This window comes from Phoca vitulina, unplaced genomic scaffold (genome assembly GCF_004348235.1).
Source record: "Phoca vitulina isolate PV1807 unplaced genomic scaffold, GSC_HSeal_1.0 scaffold2, whole genome shotgun sequence".
Lineage (NCBI taxonomy): Eukaryota > Metazoa > Chordata > Mammalia > Carnivora > Phocidae > Phoca > Phoca vitulina.
The window spans coordinates 7,813,353-7,836,485 of NW_022589705.1; the positions used below are offsets into that span (position 1 = coordinate 7,813,353).

General features: G+C 40.2%; 1 protein-coding gene across 1 annotated transcript in view; it reads left to right on the forward strand.

Annotated features, from left to right (window-relative positions):
• Positions 1-3,494: 3,494 nt before the first annotated feature.
• The window catches only part of SLC16A1 (solute carrier family 16 member 1), a 51,484-nt gene continuing 31,845 nt past the window's right edge, over positions 3,495-23,133 (forward strand). Inside the window, exon 1 of the mRNA XM_032421337.1 lies at positions 3,495-3,777. The gene's annotated coding sequence lies outside the window, so the exon portion shown is untranslated. The remainder of the gene's footprint in view (positions 3,778-23,133) is intronic.

Below are 23,133 nucleotides of genomic sequence, written 5' to 3' on the forward strand. Positions count from 1 at the left end.
TAGGTAAATGGGTAACTTACTCAGCTTAAATAGTAACTAATTATGAATTTTCAAACTTGTTGCATTTGTATTTCTCATCCCATTACTAATTTCTGAGGTTAAAACTCTTACCTTAAAACCTTCAGAAGTTTTGCTCACTTAACAAGCTTGCCAACAGCAGATTACCCATGCATCATCCAGTCTATCAGCCTTTAAAACAGGAAAGTGAATTTGGGGAATTCCATGCTAAAGCCGAAAGCCACTAAAGAACATCATGCCTTTTCTGGTTTTGATGTAATGATTTTGAAAGACTCCATGATGAAATGCTTTTATGTTTTTGTTTTTTTAAAAGATTTTATTTATTTATTTGACAGAGAGACAGCGAGAGAGGGAACACAAGCAGGGGGAGTGGGAGAGGGAGAGGCAGGCTTCCTGCTGAGCAGGGAGCCCGATGTAGGGCTCGATCCCAGGATCCTGGGATGACCTGAGCCGAAGGCAGACGTTCAACCGACTGAGCCACCTAGGCACCCCTAAAATGCTTTTATCTTAAAAACCGTGCTTAGGGAGTGCCTGGGTGGCTCACTCTGCTGAGCGACCAACTCTTGATTTCGCCTCAGGTCATGATCTCAGTGTCCTGGGATCCAGCCTGTGTCCCTCATCGCAGAGCCAGCTTGTCCCTCTCCCTCTGTTCTTCCCCTCCTCACCCTTGCTGGCACCTGCGCTCTTTCTCTTTCCCAAAAAATAAATAAATAAATAAATAAATAAATAAATAAATAAAATAAAATCTTAAGAAAAAAAAGACAGCCTTTCAAAAACAAACAAACAACCCCCAAAAAAACAAACAAAAAAACCACAACTTGGTACCGTAGAAGAACCTAGAGGCTGGAGATCTGGTTCTTCTGGTCATGCCATTTATTAGATGAGTAGCCTTAGAAAAGTTAGCTTCTCTGGGCCTTAATTTCTATTCTGTAAAACCTCCTCTCAGCTCTAAATTTCTGATCCTGTGCTTACTAGTTTATTTCTTCAGTGTCTCATGGATTAATCAGGAAGAAATCTAGAGAAAAGCAAGAATTTTACCTGTATCATTTCATCAGTTTTGCCAGCTCACCCATCCTATTTCTACTTTTAAGCTGAGAACCTTTCCCTTGCTTGTGATCTCTCCCTCTTATGCACTTTATGAACAAATTATAATATTAATCACAAACACCTGTAGAGTGCTTTCCAAGTTTTATCAACCCCTTCTGCAAATACTCTGATTATTATCACAACACATCAGGCTGGTATGTATTATCTTCAGTTTACCTGGCTGGCCCAGAAGAGTTCAATGAATTAATTGTCCAAAGTAACACAGATGATAAGTTATGGGAACAAGCCTTCTGATTCCAAAGTCTATACTCTTTTCACAACACTACAGTTCCTGCTAGGAGCAGATCCAGATTTTGTGGAGCCTGAGGTGTATACAATTTTGGTGGACATTTTCAAGAAAAGGAATACAAAATTACCATAAAGCACTAACATGATCCCGTGAACACATTGTTAGGGCCCCTCTCAGGGCCCTGGAAGGGGTCTATTCAAGTGCTTTTAGAATTATCTTTAGGATTCAGATTCATGGTTTTCCATGGTTATACAATTATTTAATGCTCACTATATGCCAGACACTTAAGTAAAATACTATTTTTATTACCATAAAAACCCTATGAGGTAGGTACTATCCCCATTTTACAGAGCAGAGAATGAGGCTTGGAGAGCAAAATAATTTGCCTAGGGATACAGAGCTTTTAAGTGCAAAGTATCAAAATTGGAACTGAGACCTGGCTCCTGGGTTGGTATTATAAACCTACCCCACACTGTTCCTACATAAGCCTTCTTTTCGGGTTTCCTGAGAATCAACTTATTCTACCACTTCCCACTACATTCTATAGTTCTGGACCTGAGAAGCTCATGTCTGAACCAGTCCCATTTTTCTCCCTAACTCAGTTCTCCTACCATCTACCATGAAAGCTGCTACCACCCTAACAATCCTAAAGCCCTGCGGTTCTAAATCCTGGCCACTGGGGTGGCCTGAATTGCCTTAATTCTCTGCATTTTATCAGAAGTGAAAAGCAGTTACTGCTCATATGCGGTGCTTGGCCATAGATTCTATACTGTCTTCTGAGGTGTTGAACTATCACTGAAAACTTTGTGTGAAACAGAGGCAGAGTGGGTGAAGGGAAAGCAACATTTACATCTCAGAACCTGATCCCTCAGTCCCCACTCCTCAATCTTAGTTCTTCATTTGCAAGACAAAATCTTAAGGCCAACCTCACAAGGCTGTGAGAATTAAGGGCAGAGAGGGCAGGGTTGGGGCCAACAGCAAGTGGTCATCAAATATTGGTTGATTTCTTCTGCCTGACTCAACCCTCCAAAGAACTTGTAAACTCATTGAAGGTAGGGGCCTTCATACATTTTTGGTATTTCCCAAAAGCTAACATAAGAGACACCTCATGATTATTCAAGCTGATCACTTAAAATGATACACTTCCAGTGTCTGGACTTGCTCAAGAATTTACAATGGCTCTTAGAACAAAATCAGACTCTGGAGTCTGACTTTGGATGTTGGTCACTTACTCTGTGACCTCTGGAAAGTTACCTAACCTCTCTGAGCCTCAAGCCCCTTATTTGTAAAATGTTAATAATAGTTACCTACCTCATAAGGTTATGAGGATAATTCAGGTGAACTGCTAAGTATATAATCAGTCCCTCAGAACTGCTAGCTCTAATTATATCCTGTCCCGAACATTCAGTGTCCAGAAAAACCTGGCCTCTGCATTCTCGTTTCTCCATGTTTCCAACATACACACCTCCCTAGGGACCAGTCTCACCACCCTCTGACCTGCTCTTCTTTCCCGCCTTCTGTGTTTAACACTCAGCATTCATCAAATGCCACAGGGGAGGCTCTGTATTAAGAAAGTTCCATCACGTCTCTCATCAAAAGCACCAAAAGTGCTCAGGAGGTTGGTTCTACTACTGTTGCCATTTTAGAGAACAGGAAACAGGCCCTGAGGGTTTGAGTGACTTCCCCGAGTTCACCGAACTCTGCGGAGGCCACAGCCCGCGCTCTCACCGCCCGCCCCTTCGGCCTCTTCCCGGGCCCGAGGTGGCCCCACGTCCATTCACACCCTGCCCAGTCCCTCCTCTTCCAGTCGCTTCCCTGCTCCTCCGCGCGCCCGTCGCCCCCCACACCTGAGTCAGGCCCCCGGGGGTACGCCCCATCCGTCCTTGGCGGCTTTTCCCTTTTCTCTGCCAGAGACTGAGGGGGAGGCTGGCGCCGATGTCCCGCACGCGTGTAGGTCACCGCGAACTCCTTGGACTGGGGACCCGAGGGGCGAGCTCCGCAGAAGAGCACAGCAGCGGTGTGGCCGCCGCATAGCGGGGGCGCGGAGCGCGGGTCGTGCCGGGCCGCCGGTCACGTGGCGGGGAGGGGGCGCCGGCGCGCGCCAGGGCGCGGGCGGGCGCGCGCGCCTGAGAGCGTGTGGAGGCGCGAGTCGCGGTTCGGGCGTATGTATGGGGGGGGAGGGGGCGGCGGCCGGGAGGGCCGACTCCGCCCCATGTGCGCATGCTCCGGCCCCGGAGGATTATAAGGCAGCCCCGCGGGCCCGACCCGACAAAGTGCTGGCGAGCTGGGACGTGACCTGCCGGCCGCGTGTGTGCCCGAGAGAGCGAACGAGGTAGCTGGCGAAGGACGCGACCGGGACCCTGGGCCCTGCGGGACTCCAGCTGTGTCACGTACACGCTTGGCGGCGCGAACCGCGCATAACGGTTAGTTGGGTAACGGCCGGCGGCGGCGCTGGGCGCGGACCCCCGGTGCCCCTGCCTCCCTGGTGGGTGGGAGGGAGCCTCGGGGGGGCGCAGACCTGGGTCTCGCGGGAGGGAGGCGGCCGCTTAGCCCCGGAGCGTGGCGTTGGGGAAGGAGACCTTGAGGCGATGGGGACAGCGCCTCGCCCCGCCGAGCTGCGGCCCCGTAGTCAGGTGCGGGCCACCGGCCTGGCCGGGGAGTTGGGTTTGGGTGCCGGTGACCTTGCGCAAGTAGCTTTTCCCCTAGCGTTCAGGAGTCTCCTCAAGAGATGCTTTTGATTTGGAAAAGGGACGACGTGGGGCTGGTTCACGTGGTGCCTCCCCGCTCTCCTGGCCGCGTTCTGCTCCGAGGGAAGGGACTCGGGGCGGGAGTTATTTTGGACTCGTGGCATGCCCGCCCCAGCCTCGGCCAGCCAATCCTTGCCCCACCTGGTGACTTGCGAGAGTGGTTTGGGGAGCCGCAGCCCCCGCAGCCAAGACGTGACTGCAGGGTTCGCGCGGACTTTGCGGAGGGAGCAGTGCAGCTGGCCGACTCCGGGACTGGTGCTGACGGGGACTCTTTGTCATTCAACCTGTGGCTGCCGAACGTCGACTGCAGCGCCCTCGCGCTCCTGGTCTTGAAGGTGGCCCTGTGGGGAGGAATCTGAAGGATAGCGTTACACTTGGTCAGATGCACTCGTTTTGTTCCAAGTACATCCTTTTTTTCCACATGCGTTTTAAGCATTTCATGTCTTTGTCACGACTTATTTGGTGTGACAAGCAGCGGCCCAAACTACTTTGTAATTATTTGCGACCAAGAAACAAACGGATTTCTACTTGAGCCGGGTTTCCAGCGTTTGCTGACGAACTAGGCGCCTGAAAGCAGTAGAATGTTTACAGAGCTACTCTTTACCATAACTAGTTTTGAAATGGGTTTTTTTTTCAAAAGTTATTCCGGTTTCGAAATAAAATGCGTGCACGTCAGTGCCCTGATAAAACAAATGTGGGCTTAGTAACTAGTGGAATGTCGTGATAGGGTGAACTCTGAATTGTGTGAGAGTTTGGAAGAGTATGACTAAGAATTAGGCATTAATAAACAATGTCAATGTCGTTTACCAGAACTGTGAGTGAAATAGAGACTATGTATCTTCAGCTTTTTAGTTTGGCATTAAGTAGTACCCATAAGTCCAAGTCTTATGCCCTGGAGTACAACTTTGCCTTCAAATTGCCATAGAAAATATCAGGAATTCATGACATCTAGCCTTTAATATAGGTAATGGGTAAGTATTATTTAAAAGTTTAACATACTTGAGTAGTTTAGGGTTTAGATAAATGCTGTTCTTTAATCATACTGCAGTGACTCTTGTTAAATATGCAAGTTAATGGTCTGGAAAGCATTTTGTGAGATTTTTATAGCTGAATAGGTTTAAAGGTTTGGTTGCAAGCTTAACGATAATAGGCTATAACATCCCTAAACAGATAAAAAAAGGATAATAAGGTCATAGGATGAAACCATTTGATAGTGTTCCAATAGTTTACATGTCTTTTTATCTTCTAAATATTAATGCATATAATATTAACCCTGGAAAAGATCTTAATGACCAGCTAGTCAGATTCCCTTATTTTACAGATTAGGAAATTGAAGTTGGAGAAGTTAAGTGACTTAACATCTTAGGTGTGAAAACTTGTTGATGTTTTTGTGGGAATTAATGTGTCTTTTGACTCCCATTTAATCAGATTGGCACTCTTGAGCTTTCTGTAAAGTTGTTAATATGGATATAAATTTATACTAAAATAGATATTTTGAGCAACTGTTTCCCAATTTATGTCCTTCATTCCCATTGTGTTTTCAATCCACTTTATAATGCATCCCTGTATATAGGATTTAGGTCCCTGTAAATGTCTATATGGCCAGTCTGTTTTTGTTGCAGATGAAGACTAGGAAGATGGAACTTGGATGTGAGAATAACAGACCAGAGAGTTGTGAATATTTTTGTATTCAGCAATTTGTTATTAGCTATTAGGCACTATGAGAGACTTAGGATTTGACAATGAACAATTTCTGGCCCTATCCCTCCTGGAGTTTGTAGTTTAACTGGAGAGCAGATAGGTAACAGTGATTACCACAAGTACTCTTTATAAACATATATTGAGTGTTATGATAGAGGAAGTACAGGTTCCTGTGGAACGAAATAGTGTATTCTGTACTTATGAGAAGATACCCAACCTAGTATAGAAGCAGTCTGAGTACACCTCTCTGAGGAATGCTATTTAACTTTTTAGACTTGAAGGTTAGGAGCTAACTAGGCTGGGAAGTGATGGTGGAAAGAGCATTCCAATCATGAATGCTGAAGCTACAGTCAGAGTACAGGGTACATTGGAAAAACTGCAAGAATTTACCAAAGCTAAAGCATAAGAGGGAGCAGGGAAATTAGGGAGAGATGGAAGTTGGAGAGGTAGATAATATCAGATAATGGAAGGCCTTATAAGTCATTTTAAAGAATTAGGGAAGGGACTAGGTTAAAAATTTAAGGAAGCACTCTTGCATTGAAGCTAATCAAAGGCGGTTTAGGGTGGGTTTTTTTTTTAAAGATTTTATTTATTTGACAGAGAGAGACAGCGAGAGAGGGAACACAAGCAGGGGGAGTGGGAGAGGGAGAAGCAGGCTCTCTGCCAAGCAGGGAGCCAGATGTGGGGGCTCGATGCGGGGCTCGATCCCAGGACCCTGGGATCATGATCTGAGCTGAAGGCAGACGCTTAATGACTGAACCACCCAGGCGCCCCGGTTTAAGGGTTTTAAGTGGAGTTGAGGATCATATTTTGCATTTTAGGAACCTCACTCTGCATACAATGTGGGAAACAGGCTGAAGGAAGTCTGTTGGGAGTGTGTGAGACCACAGTGATGGACAGTAGTGGTAGGAGGGAAGAGGGGGGGAGCACACAGGATTCAGTGGCGGACCAGATGTGGGAAACTGGGGCAGCCAGAGTTAACAGTATCTCAGAGGTTTCTAGCTTGACCAAATATGATTTTGTGGGTTTATCAGATGGTATTTGTCTCCATTTAACCAGTGGGGGCAATTAAGACATTGTGTGACTAGCCCAGGGCTGCTCAGGTTGTAAGTCTGGGAAATAAAACAAATCCATTCCTGTCCTCTTTGTAGTTCTATTGGTGTGATTGATAGTGATTTTTTTAATTTATTTTCCTCTAAACAAACTACAATCGAAAAATTTCAAACAAAATTGAGAGCCAGTGTTTCATCTATACCCTTTCCTACTCCCCCACAACTGCTACTGGATTATTCTGAAGCAAGTCGTATGTACATAATTACTCCGTCTACGAATATTTCAGTATATCTCTAAAAGATATGATTCAAAAAATCATAACCACATACTATTATCTCACCTGTAAAAATGAACATAACCAAATAACCAGGCAGTATTCAAATTTTCCTCAGTTGGCGTTCTTTTGTTTTTTAAGTGAGCTCTACATCCAACGTGGGGCTTGAGCTCAAGACCCCGAGATCAAGAGTCACATGCTCTATTGACTGAGCCAGCCAGGCGTCGTATCCCTAAGCTTTTTCTTTTTAATTTTTTAAGATCTATATATTTATTTGAGAGAGAGAAAGCATGGTTTGGAGGAACAGAGGGAGAAGTCAGGCAGACTCCATGCTGAGTGCGGACGGAGCCTGAAGTGGGACTCCATCTTATTACCCTGATATGGCGACCTGAGCCAAAACCAAGAGTTGGATGCTCAACCGACTGTGCCACCCAGGCACTACCACCCACCCCCCCAAGTTGCTTTTAAATAATTGGTTTGTTTGATTTGGGATCCAAACACAGTCACATATTACATTTGGTTCATAGATCTTTTAATCTACAGTTTCCCCCTTTCTCATACCTCATAATTTATTTGCTGAAGGAACCAGGTTATTTTTCCTGAAGTTTCCCTCATTCTGGATTTTGTTGAATATATCCCTCTGGAATAGTTTTAACATGTTTTAGTTCAACATGTCCTTTGATCCTGTAAGTTGGTAGCTAGGTTGAAGACTTCAAGCATGCTTAGATCAGTTCAGGTTTGATTTCTGAGAGTAGGGACAGTGTGGGGGAGAGGACAAAATATAATTCCTAGGTGATGACGTATATTTCCATCAGGAGGCCTATGTTTGGTTATCACTGACTCTGCTATATTAATGGCATGGTTCCATTTTCTCATTAGTGGTTTGCAAATGGCCTTTAATTCTCTAACATTCCTTTTGGGTTTTTTTGGTTTTTTTTTTTTAAGATTTATTTAGAGCACCTGCGTGGCTCAGTCTTTTAAGCGTCTGCCTTCGGCTCAGGTCATGATCCCAAGGTCCTGGCATCGAGTCCTGCATCAGGCTCCCTGCTCAGCGGGGAGCCTGCTTCTCCCTCTGCCTGCCACTCCCCCTGCTTGTGTTCTCTCTCTCTCTAATAAAATCTTTAAGAAAGAAAGATTTTATTTATTTATTTGAGAGAGAGTGCGGGGGAGGAGCAGAGGGAGAGGGAGAAGCAAGCTCCACACTGAGCAGGGTGCCTGATGCGGGACTTGATGCCAGGACTCTGGGATCATGACCTGAGCCAAAGGCAGGCGCTTAACAGATTGAGCCACCCAGGCGTCCCTCTCTTAACATTCCTTCTTAATTGATTAACTAGAATACCTCTATAGAGAGAAGTAGGGTTTTTTTCCCCAGTTTATTTTGAGATATAATTGACATCACTATATAAGTTTAAGTTATACAGCATAATGGCTTGACTAGCATATATTGTGAAATGATTGCCACAATAAGTTTAGTTAGCATCCATCATCAACTCATTAGATAAAGAGCAAAAAAATTTTTTTTCCTTCTGAAGAGGACTCAGAATTTACTCTCTTAACCTTCATATATATCATATATCAGTGTTAACTATAGTCATCATGTTGTACCTCACATCGCTGGTACTTATCTTATAATTGGAAGTTTGTACCTTTTGACCACCTTCTTCTAAGTGGTTTTTGAATAGAAAGAGCAAGTTAAAGTTTGTGTGTTTTAATACAATGTCATATATGATTGAGAGACTATCTTTTTGAGAAATGTATTTAAATGTATCAAGGTACATCCTCTTTAAAAGCCAGTATTTTGTTAAAATGTTTTTAGCACTTGATATTAATATTTCAAATGGTTTTTTAGTATTTGGAATATTTAGAATTTCTATTCTTACATTGATAGGGTTTCTTTTGGTCTTCTCTGCTCTTTTTTGAAGAGCTTATTTGTTCCCATAGCTTTTGGGGAATTTCTGGTAGAATCACTACCAAATCTAAATCTCAAGCTGTAACCAGAATACAGATTTTAAATTCCTTAAGTACAGATATTGATTACTATTATCAGTGATCTGCTTTTCTAATTATCTCCTGGGCATTTCAAACTTAAAATGTTGCCTAAGGTTCATTATTTCTGCCTGTTTTCAACTTCCCTTCATTCCCAAACCTTGTCTTTCCTTCTGACTACATTCTTTCAAGTAGTTAGGCTTAAAACCTCTGAGTCAGTCATCTAAATACTTCCCTAATGGGGGCCCCTGCCCTCCCAAATGCAATTATGTGCCAAACGCTTCTCTTCTTTATTATCTCTTGTGTCCATTCTCTCCCCCCAACCCCACCCCACTTTTCATTTTATCATTACTCCCTAGTTTCAGCTGTTGCCATGATTGTTGCAGTGGTGGCCTTGTACCATCATTGCCATTCCCCTTTTCCAATCTGTTCTGTAATGTGCCACCAGTTCTGATCATGTCATTTCTCTAATCAAAATCTTCTCATGGCTTTCTAGTGCCTACCAAATTTAGTATTTGTCTGGATAGATTTTAGTCTTCAATATATGACTCCAGGTTACCCTTCTGAGTTGTATGTTATTCTTCCTTTAACTTGCACTGACAAACTGAAATTTTTCTCCATGCTTTTTTCCCTGTAATTTTTTTTTTTCTCTTTTCCTGGTCCTAGGATCCATTTTATAATGGATCTGTATGCCAAGATTAGTATAGTTGAGATGTTTGAGCCCTCAACATCCTATAAAGAATGATCTTAAGGAAATGGTGATTTCTCTTCTGGGGTCACGGTACACAAAATGACAGCATGAGCTCACATCTACCAACAGGGAGACTTGGCTGCAAGGGCTAAGCTATTGAGGAGTACAACTGACCATTTATGCAGAAGAAGCAGGATCCAGCTCTGTTGGCTGTCCATACAATTCCGTTACTACTCACAGCTCATAATACTGTTGAATCTAATCTGATTTGATTACAATGACTTAGCCTTCATATAAAAGAGAAATTCCTCAAAATGTACAAGCATTGTAAGCTGCATATTTGATCATTTGTTGAAAAATATTTCTTCCCTTTGATTTTGCTCTTACTGTGTATATCACCGAAGATTATTGAGTGAATGAAAGCTTGATAATGCGCTCTGGTGTGTTAAACTGTTTTGGATAGTAAAGGGGCTTTTTTTTTTTTTAATTAAGTTTTTATTTTAAATCTAATACATTTAACATACAGCGTTATATTAGTTTCAGAAATACAATATAGTGATTGAACAATTCTGTACATTACTCAGTGTTCATCATGGTAAGTGTACTTGTAACAAGGCTTTTTAAAATTGCCTTATATAGTTTTGAGACTCAAAGCTTTTACTTGATTAACTTTCTCTTCTATTCCCCTATCAGGGGTTTTTAACCTGTGATCTGCAGATTGGTCTTCCATGGTGGATGGAATTCAGGGAGTCTCTGAACTTGCTGGAGAAAAAAAAAATTACATCTTTTCATTAACTTCTACATAAAATTTAAGATTTATTTCAACTATGAGTGTAGGCAACAAACCATAAGTAGTTTTAGCAGTACCTGTGACTTTGTCATCAATAGAAATCACATATTTTCATATAATATGGTGGTTGCAGCCATCTTGAAATTGTTTAAATTCATCATTACTTCAAAATTACTGTGGTTATTAGACCTGCTACTAGATCTTATCTGATTTCTTATTTTTAAAAGCACATATCAATTAAAAAGCACATATCAATTAAAAATATAGTTTGACAATTATGTTTGTATTTTATGCATTTAGAAACATCATTCTGACAAGAATAATGACAGGTTTTACCAAACTGTCAAAGGAATCTGTGGCACCAAAGAGGCTAAGAACTTCTGCTCCTAACTCCTCCTAACTCTTACATGTCTGTTCTGATATAAAATGGTTAGCCAGAAGCTGTGATGAAATATAGCCTTCAAATCATGGTGTCACAGATTTATGTAAATTATTTGGCCATTGACTTTTGTGTACTACGTCATAAATTTTGACCTCACAAATGATAGGGAACAAAGTGCTTGTGTGCATTTTCTAAGGTCTAGTGAGATGATTTCTATAAAATTGGGCGGAATAATTTTCCTTTGTATTCAGGAAGTATAGGTTTATATAACTTAAAATTACATTTCTAAAATTCTGTGTTTCTTTTTTAATTTTTAAAAAATTTTAAAAAAAATTTTTTAAGTAAGCTCTACACCCAACATGGGGCTTGAACTCACAACTCCAAGACCAAGAGTTGCGCGGTCCACTGACTGAGCTAGCCATGTGCCCCCAAAATTCTCTTAAATGCCATAAGTTAAATGGAATAGGGGGTGTCTTTATTGACTTGGGGGACTTTCTTGCCCTCTCTTGGATATATCAGCAAAAGTGCTTCAAATCTTATCTTCACAAGTTTACTCTATTAGATGCAGGCTTTTATTTTGCTCAGCTAAGTGAATCCCTAATGGGGTCAGTGGAATTCAGGTTTGAAATACCTCCTCTGGAGATTAGAAATACACATCCTTGGGGTGCCTGGCTGGCTCTTTCAGAAGAGTGTGCGAGTCTTGATCATGTGTGAATTTGAGCCCCATGTTGGGTGTAGAGATTACTTAAATAAAAATGAAAGAGGGGCGCCTGGGTGGCTCAGTTGTTCAGCGTCTGCCTTCGGCTCAGGTCATGATCCCAGGGTCCTGGGATCGAGCCCCACATTGGGCTCCCTGCTCAGCGGGAAGCCTGCTTCTCCCTCTTCCTCTCCCTCTCCCCCTGCTTGTGTTCCCTCTCTCACTGTGTCTCTCTCTGTCAAATAAATAAATAAAATCTTAAAAAAAAAAAAAGAAAGACATCCTTTTTTTTTTTTTAAAGATTTTATTTATTTACTTTGAGAGAGAGGGAGTGTGAGAGAGAGAGAGCATGAGGGGAGGGGCAGAGGGAGAGGGAGAAGCAGGCTCCCCGCTGAGCAGGGAGCCTGACACGGGACTCGATCCCAAGACCCTGGGATCATAACCTGAGCCAAAGGCAGACACTTAACCGACTGAGCCCCCCAGGTGCACAAGACACATCCTTTCTATTGTGATTGTGTAATGATGTTGTTTGTATTTACTCTGTCACCTAGAATACTACTTGATGGAGTTAGTAGAGGGAAAACGAATGGTTTAACAATTACTGTAGTTTCCAGGAAAATACTCATTTGAAATTGTATATTTCTAATAAAGGAACTGATAATTATCTTAAAAGACAATACAGTATTGTCAGCAATTAAGAAGGCTATTTAAGTTTGTTTTTTTTTTTTTAAGATTTTATTTATTTGTCAGAGAGAGAGAGAGAGAGACAAGCAGGGGAAGTGGCAGGCAGAGGGAGAAGCAGGCTCCCCGCTGAGCAGGGAGCCCAATGTGGGACTCGATCCCAGGACCCTGGCATCATGACCTGAGCTGAAGGCAGATACTTAACCAACTGAGCCACCCAGGCATCCCATATTTAAGTTTAACTGTAGTATATTTTGAGGTAATAATGCTGACTTCTTTTTGCTACATCTTTAGTGTCTGTGAACATCTTCTAAAAAAGTTTTGCATGTTCATAATAGACAAACTATGGAAAGAGCCCAGATGTCCATCGACAGATGAATGGATAAAGAAGATGTGGTATATATATATACACAATGGAATATTATTCAGCCATCAAAAAATAAAACAAGATGAAATCAGAGAGGGAGACAAACCATAAGAGACTCTTAACCATAGGAAACAAACTGAGGGTTGTTGGAGGGGAAGAGGGAATGGGTTAACAGGGTGATGGGCATTAAGGAGGGTATGTGATGTAATGAGCACTAGATGTTATATAAGACTGATGAATCACTGAACTCTACCTATGAAACTGATAATACACTATATGTTAATTGAATTTAAATAAAATAAAATTTAAAAAACTTTGCAAGTATACATTTGAGAATGGTAGGTAATGATTTAATGCCAGACAAACAGTACTCAATTTTAATACTCTTCTGTGGTTTGTTTGTTAACTGATGAAACAAACAAGAAAACAAAACAACTTATTTTTTTGAGATAATGAGGGTCAAAGGTAGCATAATAATGAAGTTCAGACTCATTCAAGGGATGTTTATTAAAGAATTACCATGTGTACAAGAAGTTACTAGAAAGGGATGAAGGAATATATATTTTAAAATATGGTTTGAGAACATTCAGAACGAGAATAAAGCTTTGAAATGAAATGTTAGTATATTACTACATTGTCTCTAGTCCTGAAAACTTAAGATATGTTTACGTGACAGTAAGTATAGTGTTAATTATTTCTGTTAGTGAATAGTTAAACTCAGCCTTTTGCAAGAAAAAGAAAAGGTTTCTTTGTTATCTTTCAATGAATTGTAATCCAGTTATGCTCCCCATTAGGGTTCAGAATACTGGAAGTGAAGTAGATTCTAGCAGAAATACCACCTACTATATTCAAATACTCATGTATATTCAAAGTAATATAAATGACACAACCCTAACAACACATCTGTTTGTAATTTTAATCTAACCAGTACATTTTTTTAGATTCTGGAACAAGACAGGTCTTACATTAATAAATTAAAATGGCCCACTTAGATCTTGATTTGGTGAATGTATTTTCAGATTGCTGAAGAAAAACAGAACATATACAGGTATTCCAGAATATAACCTGGAATTCTGCCAAGCAGAAGCTGCCATTGAAGGATAAAGCCTCCCAACTTCCCCTTCTTTGCTACTACTCACATTCTTTATTTTATAAAATGTGAAATGGGTTTATATTTGGAAACTCTTGCCCAAGCAAGAAATAAATTAGCATGTGAAAGGGAACAGGACTTGGCCTAAACATGGACAATAGCCAATTTTTCAGTCTGTGAGAAGCAGGCAAAAATGAAGCATTACAGAAGGCACGATCTGCTGGTATAGTAATAACTCAGAAAGTGAGACTGATTAGATTAAGTTCAATGTGCCAAAAGTTGTCTTCAGTGATTTTTTTTCTTTATTTAAAAGCAAACAAGGGGTGCCTGGGTGGCTCAGTCAGTTAAGTGTCCAACTCCTGATTTTGGCTTAGGTCATGATTTCAGGGTTGTGAGATCAAGCCCCAAGTCAGGCTCAGTAGTGGGGTGGAGCCTGTTTAAGATTTCTGTCTCCCTTTCCCCCCTGCTCTCATGCCCACTCTCTTTCTAAAAAAAAAATAAATAAATACAAAATAGCAAATAAAAACAAACTTTTCTGTTTCTTTGACTATATAGGGCACTAGATCCAGAAAGCATAACATCATATCACTGGAGGGCTTTTCCTGGTTGCATATTTTTCTCTGCTTCTCAAAAACTGGGGAAATCAGATTCCTTGAAGTTCATCTAATGCTAACTCTTGGAGGTTAAATTTTTTTTTTTTAAAGATTTTATTTATTCATGAGAAACACAGAGAGAGAGAGGCAGAGGCAGAGGGAGAAGCAGGCTCCCCAAGGAGCAGGGAGCCTGATGCGGGACTCGATCCCAGGACCCCGGGATCATGACCTGAGCTGAAGGCAGATGCCTAACCATCTGAGCCACCCAGGTGCCCAGGAGGTTAAATTTTTCAAAAGTAGTAAGAGTAGTCTCTGTCCTTAATTCATGATCTAAAAGTACACACCTAAACTAATTAGGGAAATACTTTTTTTTTTTTTTAAAGATTTTTATTTATTTATTTGACAGAGAGAGACACAGTGAGAGAGGGAACACAAGCAGGGGGAGTGGGAGAGAGAGAAGCAGGCTCCCTGGGAGCCCGATGCGGGGCTCGATCCCAGGACCCTGGGATCATCACCTGAGCCGAAGGCAGACTCTTAACGACTGAGCCACCCAGGGGCCCCAGGAAATAGTTACTTATAAAAGAAAGAAGTAGACATACAGTTTAGTATCTTAGAGTTTTCAGAACACTACCTAAGAAGCACTAAGATGTCATGGAGGAAATTAACTCCATGTGGCATGATGTATTCAGAAAAACAAAGATTTTGGTGGGCTAGAGTAGATTTTTAGTATTAGATAAAATTAGAATTATGGAAATTATCAGTAAATGAAAATTTCATTTTTATAAATTACTAAATGCTTTTATCACATCAATATGTGAATTTGGAATAAAACTATACTATCTTTTTGCCTTTGTTTCTGATATGGTCTTTAAGACTAAGGTCTCCTAAAGCAGTGGTGCCTCTTGAATTATCCTTTTCTTCCTAGGGAATCATGCAGTTGACTTTCTCTTCCCTTTGCTCATTCACAACTGAGATTTTTTTTTTTTTTAAGATTTTATTTATTTATTTGAGAGACAGAGCGAGAGAGCACAAGCAAGGGGAGCGGCAGAGGGAAGGGGGAGAAGCAGGCCCCCCCGCCAGGCAGGGAGCCCAATGTGGGGCTCCATCACAGGACCTTGGGATCATGACCTGGGCCGAACGAAGGCAGACGCTTAACAGGCTGAGCCACCAAGGTGCCCCTCACAACTGAGATTAACTGAAGTGTGATTCCATCATGAATTCTTAAATACATACTTCAAAAGTCCCTTACTTTTCCCTCCTCTACTTCCAACTCTTCCATAGTAGCATTACCAGAATATCTCTTCTTTTTCCCTTTTCTTCTTTCCTCTCTGGTTTATGAGATAAAAAAGCTTCAATCTTTGCTAATAAGTGTGATAAGTGCTAATGATACAACAGTATGAAGGAAAAGGAAACTTGTAAGTATACATTTTAATTGTGACTGATACAATAAAGAATTGGTTCTATGAACTATGCTTAAGCTTTGAAATATCCATAGAAGTTTTTTTCTAATTTCCGGACATCCTCATCTGCCTCCTTATCCTGCAAATAAGCCCCACTATTAAAGAGAACTAAACTAACTTGATTTCATGGGTTTTGTCTTAGTTTATTATACTGTTATTTTCTAATGTATATTAAAACATACATTAATTTCTTTGTGGCGTGACTTTGAGGGGTAGCCTAGGTAGCTAACCATAGTGAAGTGGGAAAGTTCTCTGAAGTTAGGGGCTTGCAGTAAAAAGTAAAAATGAATTTACCACTTCATTTGAGTAGGTGTCCAACTTTGGCCCAGGAATCTTAATTCTGAGCCCTGAGTAACCCACAGACCTGTAATATTGAAGAGTTACCTGTTTTTTAACTCATCTAATGTTAAATAATCCATGAACTTTAAATGTAGAAAAAAATGAAGATGTCAGGTATTGTCTGTCTTAAACCTTACCATAAAGTAGAAAGCCACTATTCAGAAATAATACTATAGATCTGGACACATCCCGAAAAATATTTCTGATACTAAATGGAAAAAGCAGGCTGTAAAGCAGCATGAAATATAACCCCATGTTTATATTACATATATGCTTATGTATCACTATCCTAGAAGTTTAAGAGAATCTTCATCAAAATGTGAATAAGTGATAGGAGGATGGTAAATGACAGGCAAGAATCATCTTTTAAAGATTTTTTTATTTATTTGAGAGAGAGAGAGCATGCAATTGGGTGGCTGGGGGAGTAGGAGGGAGGGGGAGAGAGAAAAAATCCTCAAGCAGACTCCCTACTGAGTGCAAAGCCCGATGTGGGGCTTGATCCCTGAGATCATGACCTGAGCTGAAACCAAGAGTCAGGTGCTTAACAGACTGAGCCACCCAGGTGCCCCCGGGCAGACTTTATTTTCTATTTATATAGGTATATCCTCTAATTTCTCTATAATGAGTATGTATAACTTGTCATCTTTTATTACTTTGCTACTTTGTGTTTTTTTATTATAAGGTAATATATTTATTATATATATTATATATATATAATTATAAAGTAATGTTGGTTGGAACAAATCAAACAACACAGTATATGGAAAGAGGATTATTATCTACCCCTCACAACCTCCAACCAGTATAAAGTTTCAGATACATTACCTTTTTTTTTTTTCCTTTCTTCCCTAGAATCTAAACTCCATGAGGGCAGGGACTATGTCTGTTTAGTTTACTACTTTCGCTCCAAGCACTCAAATTTTATTAAATGAATGGCAAAAAAGTTTGGTGTATAACCTGATATAATTTTTTTAAATGATTATATAGTCCTATTATGTTTAAGTTTAAAAATCTGAATTGCAAAAACATTCATGAAATTTAGGACATTGATAATTGATCCTCTTTAGGATCATAACACTAAAATCCTGCTTTTGTATGAATCTTTATTAACAAGGTATGCCCCTTCATTGGCACGAATAGAAACTAACCCTTGTTCTTTGGGATTGTAGTGTTTATAAAGAAAGTTACACCACAGTTTGTGCTTGGGTAGTGGAAAGGAAGGGTGAAATACCCAAGGAATGCAGTATGGCTCTTAGGAAGTTGTTAAATACAAGAATAAAGAATTAATCTGCTACTATAAGACTATTACTGGGGGCACCTGGGTGGCTCAGTCTTTTAAGCAGCTGACTGTTGGTTTTGGCTCAGGTCATGGTCTCAGGATGCTGAGATCGAGCCCTGCATCAGGCTCTGCAGGGGTCTGCTTGAGATTCTCTGCCTCTCCCTTTCCCTTTACCCCCTCCCTTGGCTCGCATGCCCTCTCTCTCTCTAAAATAAATATTTTTTTAAAAAAGACTTCAAGTTTTTATTATAGTTCTAGTAGTTAACATACAGTGTTTTATTAGTTTCAGGTGTACAGTATAGTAATTCAGCACTTCCATACTTCACCCTGTATCATCACCTCATCACAAGTGCCCTCCTCAATCCCTATCACCTATTTCACCCATCCCCCCCCCCACCTCCCCTCTGGTAACCAACAGTTTATTCTAATTGTCTGTTTCTTGATTTGTCTCTCTCTCTCTCCCTCTTATTTTTTATTTTTTTAAAGATTTTATTTATTTATTTGACAGAGACACAGCAAGAGAGGGAACACAAGAAGGGGGAGTGGGAGAGAGAGAAGCAGGCTTCCTGCAGAGCAGGGAGCCCAATGTAGGGCTCGATCCCAGGACTCTGGGATCGTGACCCGAGCCGAAGGCAGACGCCTAATGACTGAGCCACCCAAGCGCCCTCCCTCTTATTTTTTAACTTTCGCTTGCTTGTTCCTTAAATTCCACACATGAGTGAAATCATATGCTATTTTTCTCTGACTTATTTCCCTAAGCATTATACTCTTAACTCCATCCATATCCTTGTAAATGGCGAGATTTCATTCTTTTTATGACTGTATGCCATTGTATGTATATACATTACCTCTTTATCCGTTCATCAATCGATGGACACTTGGGTTGCTTCCATATCTTGGCTATTATAAGTAATGCTGCAATAAACATAGGGGTGCATGTATCCCTTTGAATTAGTGTTCTTGTATTTTTTGGGTAAATACCCAGAAGTACGATTGCTGGATTGTGAGTTAGTTCTATTTTTAACTTTTTGAGGAACCTCCGTACTATTTTCCACAGTGGCTGCACCAGTTTGCATTCCCACCAACAGTGCATGAGGGCCCCTTTTTCTCCACATCCTCACCAACACCTTTTGTTTCTTAAGTTACTGATTTTAGCCATTCTGAGAAGTGTGAGGTGATACCTCGTTGTAGTTTTAATTTACATTTCCCTGATTATGAGTGATGTTGAGCATCATCTCATGTGTCTGTTGGCCATCTATAGGTCTTCCTTGAGGAAATGTCTGTTCATGTCTTCTGCCTATTTTTAATTGGATTGTTATTTTTTTGGGTGTTGAGTTTTATAAGTTCTTTATAGATTTTGGATACTAACCCTTTATTGGATATGTCATTTGCAAATATCTTCTCCCATTCTTTAGGTTGTCTTTCCGTTTTGTTGATTGTTTCTTTTCACTGCACAGAAGCTTTTTATTTTGATGTAGTCCCGATAGTTTATTTTTGCTTTTGTTTCCCTTACGTCAGGAGACATACCTGGAAAGAAGTTGTTATGGCCAATGTCAAAGAAGTTACTGCCGGTTTTGTTTCCTAGGATTTTTATGGTTTCAGGTCTCACATTTAGATCTTTAATCCATTTTGAATTTACTTTTGTGTATATTGTAAAAAGTGTCCAGTTTCATTCGTTTGCATGTAGCTATCCAGTTTTCCCAACACCATTTGTTGAAGAGACTATATTTTTGCCATTGGATATTCTTTGTTGAAGATTAATTGACCATATAATTGTGGGTTTATTTCTGGATTTTCTATTCTGTTCCATTGATCTGTGTTTCTATTTTTGTGCCAATACCATTAATGTTTTGATTACTACAGCTTTGTGATTTAACTTGAAATGTGGAATTTTGATCCCTTTAGTTTTTCTTTTCTTTTTCACGATTGCTTTGGCTATTTCTGGTTCCATACAAACTGTAGGATTGCTTGTTCTACTTCTGTGAAAAATGCTATTGGTATTTTGATAGGGATTGCATTAAAAGTGTGGATTGCTTTGGGTAGCATAGACATTTTAACAGTATTTGTTCTTCCAATCCATGAGCATGGAATGTCTTTTCATTTCTTTGTGTTATAAGACTATTACTTTTCATCCTGGATGGTATTTAATAGCTAATGAGCGTCACTTTTTTCTTCTTGAAGTAGTAATTCACTAGGAGCAATGTTAAACTGAAGATTTATTGTTCTTCATACTATGTCCCCTTAGAAGTCTACTTACTCGGGGCGCCTGGGTGGCTCAGTTGGTTGGGCGACTGCCTTCGGCTCGGGTCATGATCCTGGAGTCCCGGGATCGGGTCCCGCATCGGGCTCCCTGCTCGGCGGAGAGTCTGCTTCTCCCTCTGACCCTCCCCCCTCTCGTGCTCTCTCTCTCTATCTCATTCTCTCTCTCAAATAAATAAATAAAATATTTAAAAAAAAAAAGAAGTCTACTTACTCTTAGGAAATTGGGAGCCAGAACCCTAGTAATAAAAGATGCTAAGTTGGGTCTCATGCTTTGCTATTTGTCAGCTGTAGTAGAAATAGTTGCTAGTATCTTGAAACCTTTTTATAATAAACATTTTAACAAGTTCATAACTTTTCATGCAATCTTGAGGTTTATATTAAATTATTAAAGAGAGATTTTTTTTAAGATTGTTTATTTATTTATTTATTTGAAAGAAAGCGGGAGAGTGCACGTGCAGAGCTGAGTGAGAACCTGAGTAGGGGGAGGGGCAGAGGGAGAGGGAGAAGCAGGCTCCCTGCTGAGCAGGGAGCCCGATATGGGGCTCTATCCCAGGACCCTGCGATCATGACCTGAGCTGAAAGCAGATGCTTAACTGATTGAGCCACTCATGTGCCCCAAAGGGAGAGGTATTTTTATTGGAATTAGTTTGATTATACTTATAGTTTGCAAATCAGACTTTAAAAGTAAGTAGAAGTTTCTCTTCTCCTAATTTTGAAAACTGATTCTCAATTTAAAATGCATATTAATATATATCAATATTATCTATTCTGTAAGTCTACAAGTAGATTACTTACTTTTGAAAGAAATTGCACTGTTACGGCGAGAAGAGAAATAAAGTACTAAGATTAACCCTCAATAGGGAAACCAGAACCTGAATCGAGAGTTTCTACACATATCAGGGACCATACTTCTTTACCCCACCCACTTGCCTAAAATTATGCTTATTTGGTTGAATGGATGCCAGAAATCATTGTCTTACAAGGAGAATTAAAGAGTGTTACAGATTCAGATTATTGAGTATGATATTGGCTGAGATTGACAAAAGAGAATTAAATAAGTAAATATGTGTACATACATATGTATACACACACGTACATATATGTATATTCACTACCTTTAAGCTTGCACATTACTTTGTTCATTTGCAGATACGATCAACTTCATCAGTTCTCTGTAGTACTTAAAAAGCTTTAAATCCTCTATTTTTCAATTTTTTAAGATTTTATTTTTATTAATAAATAAAAATTTTTTAAATAAGATTTTATTTAATTTGATAAGATTTTATTTAATTTTATTAATAAATAAAAATTTATTTTTATTTTGAGAGCAAGCAGGAGGAGGGGCAGAGGAAGAGGGAGAGAATCTCCTGCAGACTCCACCCTGAGGCAGAGCCTGATGCAGAGCTTGATCTCATGATTCTGATATCATGACCTGAGCCAAAATCAAGAATCCAACACCCAGCTGACTGGGCCACCCAGGCGCTCCTAATCCTTTTTTTTAAAACAACTACAAGAGATTAGGTTTGACATTTAAAAATTTGGGTTGTTATAGCAACATCATAGGGCTGTTATTAGAGCATTAAACAAAGTCAAGATAAATTAATTGGAAGTCTGCATCAGTGTAGTCCCAGTCAGGCAGAAATAAACAAAAATTGATTTTTCACTTCCTATTAAGTCTTGGGCATTCTGTAGTTTCTTATGGAATTTATTTTTTTACTTTTCATTTTTTTAAGTAGACTCCATGCCCGGTGTGGAGCCCAACGTGGGGCTTGAACTCACAACCCTGAGGTCAAGACCTGAGTGGAGAATGAAGAGTCACATGTTTAGGGGCCCCTAGGTGGCTCGGTCGTTAAGTGTTGACTCTTGATTTCAGCTTAGATCATGATCTCAGGATTGTTAGATTGAGCCCCATGTAGGGCTCAGCGGAGAATCTGCTTGAGATTCTCTCTCCCTCTGCCCCTTCTCCTGGCCACACACCTCTTCCTCTCCCTCCCTCTCTAAAATAAATAAATCTTAAAAAAAAAAAAGAGTCCTATGTTTAACTGACTGAGCCACCCAGGTGCCCCTCTTAGGGAATTTGTAGTTGAAGTTGCAAATAGCCAAAATTTCCCCATGTTTGTCATTCATTGAATAGCTTGCCTGGCTTTGTTGATGGTACAGCAAAAGTAGCTCTAATACTATAATAGTGATATATTGATCTAAAAGGTGGTATATATTAATTGCCAGGAAGCCTTGTAGGAAAACTTAAACCCATTTCATGAAATAAGCCAGGAATATTTATAATGCATGTCATTTGGTGGTGGCACTAAATTCTGTTCTCTGGAAGCCTTTCTCAATACTGGGTCTTATGTTCACATGTCTCTGTGTTATTGATAAATTTATATTTCTTCCTTTTCAAAAAATTTTAGCCTTGAGGTTTTGCTCAGCTAAGCAAAAGGTAGTTGACTAGTATTTAAGGAAGATCCATAGAAAGTTGTCATTCATCACATAGAAAAGTGTTAATGCTTGAACAATCTGTACATAAGACCGCAGCGGACAGAGAGGTGGCAGGAGGGCTGGAAATTAAGGGTATTGACTGTTTATGTTTGAGAAACCCTTGTCCCTTGATTTCTGACACACCCCTCAGTCTTATTTTAGGTGGTGAAAGGCCCTTAGTTCAAACAAACACCCTTCATTTCATCACATACCCTTTGGCACCTGATACATTTACTTGAAACAGCAGTTCTTTTCTAGACCACAGTAGAAATGAGGACAGTTACAAATGTTAGGTTTCATCTGTTTCATGGTGCTCTGGGTCCTGACAGGTATATATTGTGAGCTTTCTGTTGGGAAAACTTTGAACAAATTCCTGGTTTGGGTAGAAGATACTCTCCAAGAATACATATGGTATTTGGGACAACAAAAAGAAATGTGAGGAGGGGGCGCCTGGGTGGCACATTCGGTTGAGTATCTGACTCTTGGTTTCTGCCCAGGTGATGAACTCAGGGTCATGAGATCAAGCCCACCTCGACCATCGGCTCTGCACTCAGCACCGAGTGTGCTTAAGACTCTGTTTCCCTGTCCATCTCCCCTTCCTCCCACCCACGCACATGTGCACACGTGCTCGCTCTCTCCCTCTCTCAGATAAATCCTTAAAAAAAATGTGACGAGGATGACAGGGAATGCCTAATAAGCCAAAGAACTCTTAAAGGAAAGGAAATTATTATTTTGTTTTATAATAGAATTACCACATTTTTTTCCTTTTCAACTGACTAAATAAAAAGAGCAAAGATTTGACATCCTTATTCAAAGTTATTGTAATATGTGAGAGGTTATATATTTACAATTTTATCAAAGTATAAAATACATATATATAGTTCAAATAGACGTGACTTAACAATGAAAAAT